Raw genomic sequence first — 8464 nt, forward strand, 5'->3', positions numbered from 1 at the left:
TTTTGCTTATGTGGTGCTGGGGAATCGAACTCAGGGCCTCATGCATGCAAGGCAAGCGCTCTACCACTGAGCCACCTTCCCAGCCCCCAACCTGTGTTTCTGTTTCTTTGGGTCTGGGTTACTTCGCTTAACATAATTTTTTCCAAGTCTTTCCATTTCCTTATGAATGGTACAATATCATTCTTTCTGATGGAAGTACAGAATTCCATTGTGTACATATACCACATCTTCTTGATCCACTGAGGGGCAACTGGGTTGATTCCCTATCTTGGCTATGGTAAATAGTGCTGCAATGAACATGGTGATAGCTTTAGTGTGGTTGTGGTCATTTGGGTAAATGCCCAGGAGTGGAATTGTTGGGTCATAGGGAAGCTCTGTTGTCTTTTGAGGAACCTCCATACTGCTTTCCAGAGTGGTGAGCTCCTTGGGATTCAGGTATGGGAAGCCTCATAATTAAGGGCAAGTGTCTCCAGTGGAAGCCTTTATGGGCAAACTCATATGTAAAGAGAAAGGTTATTTTCTCAGCTTACTATTTCTTTGAAAAGGGAATGTTTGTGCACTTTAAAACTTTCCCATTTTAAAATTACAGAGCCTAAAGTGTTTGCTCATTATTAAGGAAAATACTAAATAATAGACATCGTTTAGTTTAATGTTGTTTACATTTCAAGCTGTGAAAAATCAATGAATTAAATAAAAGCTGAAAATAAAGTCCTGGTCCTTTGTGTGAGCCCACTCCTACCAAGAACTCAAAGGTGCAGGATAAGGTTTTTGGTCAGCACTGAACACACAGAAGACTCAAATATGCACATCCCCTGACATCTGGCACATTTTAAATAACAATGGAAGTAATCACATTGGTTCTCTGTATTGTAGCCTGAAGACCCCCTTTGTAATTTTGCAGCATCCCTTCTGCTTCTGTGAACTGCCATAAGTAGAATGTGATGACTACATGACTACTGCCTATATAAGTATGAGGCAGGATAGATTAGGGGAAAGGAGGCATGGTAAACAGCAGCCAGGAATTGAGAAACAACCACTGTATTTAGAAACATAGAAACCCTATCTTCTTTGCTGTAACCCTTACAAACTTATAAACCCTTATAAATTTATAACTTCATAAATTGCAGTATTAGTACAGGATAAAGAAAAAGGCAAGAGCAGCATTCTCCATCTGGCTTCCTGATGGTCCAGAATAACTAGTGTGCTCTGAAAAAACAGCAAGGGCACCATAAGAAAAAAAAAAAAAAAGACATGTATCCTGGAAGAGCAAATACCGGAGAAAAATGACTCCTCCAGGCACCAAGTACTTATTTCAAGGATGGGCATCTGTCTTGAAAGAAAAAGAAAAAAATGGCAGAATGCATTCTTTGAAGGAATGCCCAAACAATCAAAGTTTAATGAGCAGGGCAGTCTTAGAGACCCTGAGCCCAAGGGATAAAAGTTTACCACCAAGGGTGATTAAGTGCACAAGCAATGAGAAAACACACACACACACACACACATCCTAAGATAACTTTTAACTCAAACCTTGCTTTGATCATGTATAGCCCTGGTGTCAAAGAGCTTGGCTGGCTCTGAGCATCTGCTCTCTGTAACAAGAGTATGCCTCTGCCTTTCTGCTTTCCTACTTCTTTGCTTGCTTACTCAATAAATCTCTGCTACATTTTCTTAGCATTGTGACTTGTCTGAAAATTCTTATTCTGTAATCCAAGTCAAGGACCTGGGACTAAAACCCAGTAGGGTCTAGAGGGAACTTCCCAAAACCTCATCTGGAACCAGTAACAAGTGTACCACAAGTTCTCTGGAACATACAAACTTTGTCAAGTGTCCCTGGTTAAGAGTGAACAACAAAAAGATGGTTTCTAGCCAGATGCCTGTGATTCATGTTTGCACTCCTAGCTACTCAGGAGGCTGAGATCTGAGGGTCGAGATTCAAAGCCAGCGTGGGCAGACAAATCAAGAGATGCCTATCTCCAGTGAATCAGCAAAAAGCCCAAAGTGGATCTGTGATAGAGCACCAGCTAAGTCAGTGGCCTGGCTGTGGAATGTAAACCCAAGGATTGGCACAGAAGAGCTGTTCTTTCTCATTTCATAGTGTTCTGGCATGCAGAGAGCTGAACCAGAATCATGTCCTCTCGAGTCCATGGGAGAGTGCACTTGAGGCTTCCTCTGATCTGAAGTAAAGCCATACCAAGGTGAGGGGCAGAAGCAGAGGTGAGCATACAATCAGGAGATTGCCCACTGCCACAATCTGAGAGAGGATACCACTTAACTCATGGGGCTAAGTGCAACCATGGGCGAGAAGTGGTGGAGTGCCAAGAACTATCAAGCCACCAAATGTGAGGAGTGAACCTGCAGGAGAATGGGTGACTCAAAATCCCCACTACCAAGCCATGTGAGCTGTCAAGGCATGTGCCTCCAGCTGTTGGCACCTCCCCCCTTTACACGCTGGCTGCTGAGGCCGCTGTTCCCACTGACCTTTCAAAAAACAGGTATGTGTGTTCCATTTAATTTCAATACAAAGACTGTAAATCTTACTCAACAAGCCAAGTGATACTTAAATCTATGCATACTAAAAGTTCTTCCTTTAACTCAACTTCACACAAAGAAAAGTTAAATTTGGTGTATATCCTTCTAAGTAATAAATGCATTTATGAATGTATCTGTCAAACACACTCAACCATTTCTTTTCTTCTCTTTTCCTTTTTCTTTTGTGTGCCAGTACTAGGATTTGAGCTCAGGGCCTCTCTCTTTTGCTTGGCTTTTTTGTTTAAGGCTGGTGCTCTACAACTTGAGCCACACCTCACTTCTGGCTTTTTAGTAGTTAACTGCAGCTAAGAGTTTCACTGACCTTTCTGCTTAGGCTGTCTTGGAACCATGATCCTCAGATCTCAGCCTCCTGGAGAGCTAGGATTATAGGTAAAAAGCCAGTGGTGCCAGGATCAACCATTTTACTTTTTAGTCAAATTAGATTCGACCATGTATTACCCTACAATTTGTCTGCTCTTACTAAATGTGTCTTGGACATTGAGTCTCTAGTATTGCTAGATTTACCATTTTTTTTTGCCTGTACAGTAAAAAACAGAGAACCTCTTTATTTTCTAATGATAAATATGAAATAAAAATATTCGATAAGGGCTGGGAATGTCGCTTAGTGGTAGAGTGGTTGCCTATCATTCATGAAGCCCTGGTTTCGATTCCTGAATACCACATAAACAGAAAAAGCTGGAAGTGGTGCTGTGGCTCGAGTGTTGCATGTTAGCTTTGAACAAAAGCTCAGGGACAGTGCCCAGGCCTTGAATTCAAGCCCCAGGACTGGCAAAAAAACAAACAAAAAAATTTAGATAAATTTTCTATTACATCAGACTAGTTCCTCCAACCAAAATGGCTTCCTCTCATTACCAAGTGCATCTCTTTTCTCCTTCAGGAAATTCAATGTTCTTTTGTTGTGCCAGTCCTGGGGATTGAACTCAGGACCTGGGCACAGTCCCTGAACTTTTGTGCTCAAGGCTAGTGCTCTGCCAATTGAGCCACAGCACCACTTTCAGCTTTTTTTATTGGTAGTTAATTGGCAGTAAGATTCTCATGGACTTTCTCCTGCACTGGTTGGCTTTCAGCTGTGATCTTCAGATCTCAGCTTCCACAAGTAGCTAGGATTACAGACATGGACCACTGGCTTTGGGCTGAATTCAATATTTTATAATAGGAACAGAATCTTAAGCGAAATTTATCAGAGATGAATAGTTGGTAGTAAAAAGAAATATTTGTACATTAGCAGTAGCTATTGTAAAGTAAGTCAAAAGTTTTAGCTTTAGGTTTAATTTTGTAAAATGCATGTGTAGGTATGGCAAATTCTTTAGAGGTAATAAACCAGTGATTGCTCAGGAAATTGTATGCCTGAAAAAAAAAATTTCCTTTAGGAACCTTTGAACTTTAGTAGGATTTTTTTCCCCACCAAAACTAAGTGAACTTAGTAAATAATTCCATTTCTTGTTTTTTTTTAAAAATTAACTTACTTGTTGTTATAAAGGTGATGTACAGAGGGATTACAATTTACATGAGTCAGGTAATGAGTACATTTCCTTTCCAAAATGCCTTCTGTTCCTCATTCTCTCCCAGTGTTTTGTTTCTACTCATTGACAGCAGGTTTCGATGAGAACTTCTACTCATATCGGCCCCACTTTGCTTGAGGGTGTTCTAGCAAAGACATGTGGCAAGCTGGACATCAATGGCTCGGGTGTATAACCCTAGATACTCTGGGTCTGAGATCTGAGGAGTGTAGCTTGTGGTCAGCCCTCAAAACTTCTGACCTCCAATTAACCAGTAAAAAGCTGGCACTGCAGGTGTGGCTCAAATGGAAGAGCAACAGTCATGAGTGAAAAAAACCAAATGAGAGCACAAGGCCTAGAACTGCCACCAAAAAAAAAAAGTTAAACTGAGAAGGTAAGGTCTGATTTCCATCAGGCCTTAGGTATTACTGTTTCTGTGGGTCCCAGGAGGCTCAAATTATAAAGTTGTTATAAGCTGGAAGAAAAGTTATGTTGAAGGAGATTCTGTCACTGGCCTGACTTGGCATAGTAACTAAAGCATCCTAAGGCAGCTTTTCAGCTTGCATGTCACCTTCGCACCTCAACCTTGTTCTTCATGTCAACCTGCAAGTCAATATAGTGTCTTTCTACAGAGCATGTTTCTATACAGTAAGACATGCGCAGCAGTGAGCAGGAAAATGAAGTGTGCAAAGTCCAAGTGGGCAAGGGCAATCAGAAAACAGCAGGCAAAAAACCTCCTGTAATATGCAGGCTCCACTTGCAGAGAAGTAAATTCGAAGGCTCCTCCAGCATTATCTCCTTACCGTTTACCTTGTACAAGGGCATTCAAATGAGTCTCCATTTCCTATTTTTTTAGACCTCTCAGTAATCCCTATATCTGTGTTTTGTGAAGTAGTACTACAGGACAGATTTCTAAATGAGAACACCAGGCTAGGAGATAGCAAACTTTAGAAAGCTTGAAGGATTGCTAGGTGCTAGCTCCTTAGGAGGCTGAGATCTGAGAAAGACAGCCTAGGCATGCAAATGCAAGGCTTTAAACGGCAAAAATCTTCAGTGGAGCTGTGGCTGCAGCACCAGCCTTAAGAGAAAAAACTAAGTAAGAGTGAAGACTGAATTCAAGCCTCAGTACTGGCACAAAAAGATGGGAAGAGAAGGGAGAAAAAAGAGAAGGAAAGGGCTCTGGGTACTGACCAGCTGGAACTGGGACACTGTTTTTAAGTTGTGAATGGCCTTTACAATAAGATGAGAAATAGTTACCATCCTAAATGAGATCCAAAGATTCAGCCATCAGATATCAACAAAGAACAGGATTGACAAAATGTCCATGAACAAATTAAGGACAAAGGACAAGAAGTCTGGAAAAGCATGACACAGAGCCTGACTTCAAAATTGGAAAACCCTCAAATCCTCTCACCCACAAAAAACACACGTAGTCTTCACCACATAAAATGTATTTACAAATCAGACTATCACATTCTAAAATGTTTTGTCTGGATTTGTTTTTGTTTTTTGGTGTTATTGAGGATGGAGCCTAAGGCTTTGCCATACCTGGTAAAAGCTCTATCACCAAAGTACATTACTAGCCTAGCTGGGCTTTGGCATCACAGCTGTTTAATGCTTTATATTTGCATAGAACTTAGAATTTAAATTACCTTTAGAATTTAAAATACAGTACCAACCTTATGGAAAGCTATGAGGTTAGTAGAGGCTGTGTCCTCCCCGTGTATATGGAAAAGAACAAGTTCAAAGGGAATCTGCCAGGCTTATACAAGTTAGCCAATAGTAGGTAGCTCTTTTGCTAACTTGCTAGTTGTTGAATGACTAACTGGTTTTCTATGCCCTATCTCCCAAGTGCTTACAGCACAAACATCCTTCCAAATGCATACATCAGGCTGGAAGATGTAAACTCAGGCAAGAGGCTGCACAGTACTGAAACTGTCATTTCCCCACATCCACACTTTCTAGTTTTTGTTTTTTAAAATGTGTGTGTGTGCGCGCGCGCTCAAGTACTGGGGCTTGAACTCAGTGCCTGGATGCTATCCCTTAGCTTTTTCAGTCAAGGCTGGTACTCTACCACTTGGGCACAGCTTTACCTCTGGCTTTTTTGCTCAGTTGGATAAGGAATCTCAAAGACTTTCCTACCCTGGTTAGCTTCAGAATGGGATCCTCAAATCTCAGCCTCTGAATAGGATTACAGGTGTGAACCACAAGTACCCACCATTCAGAATTTTTATATTTCACAATTTGATGTGTCGTAAGTAAACAGCTTTTATCCTTCTAAAATATCAATTTTCTAGAAATTCATTTTATAACTTACCAAACTATTCAATCAATGGAAATTTAAAGAAACCAAACCAAGCTGGGTGCCCATGGCTCATACCTGTAATCCTAGCTACTCGGGAGGCAGAGATCTGAAGATCATGATTTGAAGCCAGCCCAAGCAGCAAAGTCCATGAGACTCTTATCTCCAATTAACCATCAGAAAGCCTTAAGTAGAACTTTCCACTTCCCAAGTGGCAGAGCTCTAGCTTGAGCAAAAAAGCTCGGGGGGGGGGGGGGCGGGGGGAGAAAGGTGGGGAGGCTGGGAATGTGGCTTAGTAGTAGAGTGCTTGCCTAGCATGCATGAAGCCCCGGCCCTGGGTTCAATTCCTTACTACCACATAAACAGAAAAAGCCAGAAGTGGTGCTGTGGCTCAGTGGTAGAGTGCTAGCCTTGAGCAAAAGCAGCTTGGGGACAGTGTCCAGGTCCTGAGTTCAAGCCCCAGGATTGCAAAAAGAAAAAACAAAACTCAAGGACAGTGTCCAGGACCTGAGTTCAAGCTCCAGGACCAGAGTGTATATGTGCACACACAAACCAAAACTTGATTTTTCAGCAAAAGTTGGATATTCACTGTACTAACCATGAGCCTCCCAAATTCAATGTGAGTCTTCATGTGAAAGGGGTACACATTAGGCTTCTAGCCAAAGTAAATATCGTGGACCATCAGAATTTTTTTGACAGTCCTGGGGCTTGAACTCTAGCCCTGGGCACTATCTCTAAGCTCTTTTGCTAAACACTGGTGCTCTCCTACTTGGAGCTACAGATCCACTTCTGGTTTTCTAGTGGTTAATTGAAGAAGACTTTCATGGGCTCTCTTGCCCAGGGTTGGCTTTGAACTGGGATCCTTAAGACCTCAGCCTCCTGAGTAGCTAGCATTACAGGTGTGTGCCACAAGCTCCAGGTTCAAAATGTAGAATTTTGCTAATGGGAAAAAAGCAAGCCAATGTAACAAGATACTGCCTTATGGCCTGCAAGTGTCATTTAATAATAAAAAGATGGAAAAATATAATTTTTTTTTTGTCAAGTGTGGGTCTTGAACTCTGGGCCTGGGCGCTGTCCCTCAGCTCTTCAGCTCAAGGCTAGCACTCTACAACTTGAGCATCACAGCACAACTTCCAGCCTTTGCTGAGGAATCAAACACAGGGTCCCATGCGTGTGAGGGCAAGCACTACCACTGAGCCACCTTCCCAGCCCCATAATGGATTTTTTTTAGTATCACAGTTCTCTTATAAATTATTAAAGCAGAATATTTTAAGATTTGAAAACTTATAAGGAAACTTAACTCTTTTCAGTTGTACCAAAAAGAATTCTTTAGGTACACTTTAGAACTTAAGCTCTATTTCCAAGGAATGCAAACATGTTACTTAGAAGCCACCCCTTAGGCTGGGAAGGTGGCTCAGTGGTAGAGTGCTTGCTTAACACTTGGGTTTGATTCCTAAGTACCACTTAAACAGAAAAAGCCAAAAGTGGCACCATGGCTCAAGTGGTAGAGCACTATCCTTGAGCTGAAAAGCTCAAGGACAGCACCTAGACCTAGAGTTCAAACCTCACAACTATAAAGAAAGCAGCCACCCCTTAACCTCATAGAAAAGAGAGCTAATGGCAGAGGCAACACCGAGCCACGGGAAGGTTTGAGATTGGCAGGGGAGCTGAGCACAGAAGGCTGTGCTCCCAGTGTGGGTTGCTGCCTAGGTAAAGACAGGAAGTTGGGGGGGGAAGAGTGTGCCTGCTGCCCTCAGCGGTCCCTTGCAGGGAAATTCCTGAGCTGTGACACTGAGGCAAGCAGGAAAGAGGCTTAAGGGACTGTTCACTTACACTAGGGGAGCACCATCGCTTCTACAGGAAGGGAAAGGGCCTGGCTGACTCAGTGTAAGTGCATGTTCCTGTGAAAGTCAGCAAAAGACAAACAGTGGAATGAGGGCTTGAGAAATGGCCCAGGTAGTCAAGGGTTTACATTCAATCTCCAATAATGACACAAACAAATGTAGAATGAATAGTTGATTTGAGACATAATTTATCTGAGTTGTTGTTAGGAAAATACTTGGGAGATTTTTTTGTGTCTGTGTGTGTATGCTGGACATGGGGCCTGGGTACC

The sequence above is a fragment of the Dipodomys merriami genome, unplaced genomic scaffold, assembly GCF_024711535.1.
Source record: "Dipodomys merriami isolate MVZ:Mamm:240054 unplaced genomic scaffold, mDipMer1.0.p SCAF_38, whole genome shotgun sequence".
Taxonomy (NCBI): domain Eukaryota; kingdom Metazoa; phylum Chordata; class Mammalia; order Rodentia; family Heteromyidae; genus Dipodomys; species Dipodomys merriami.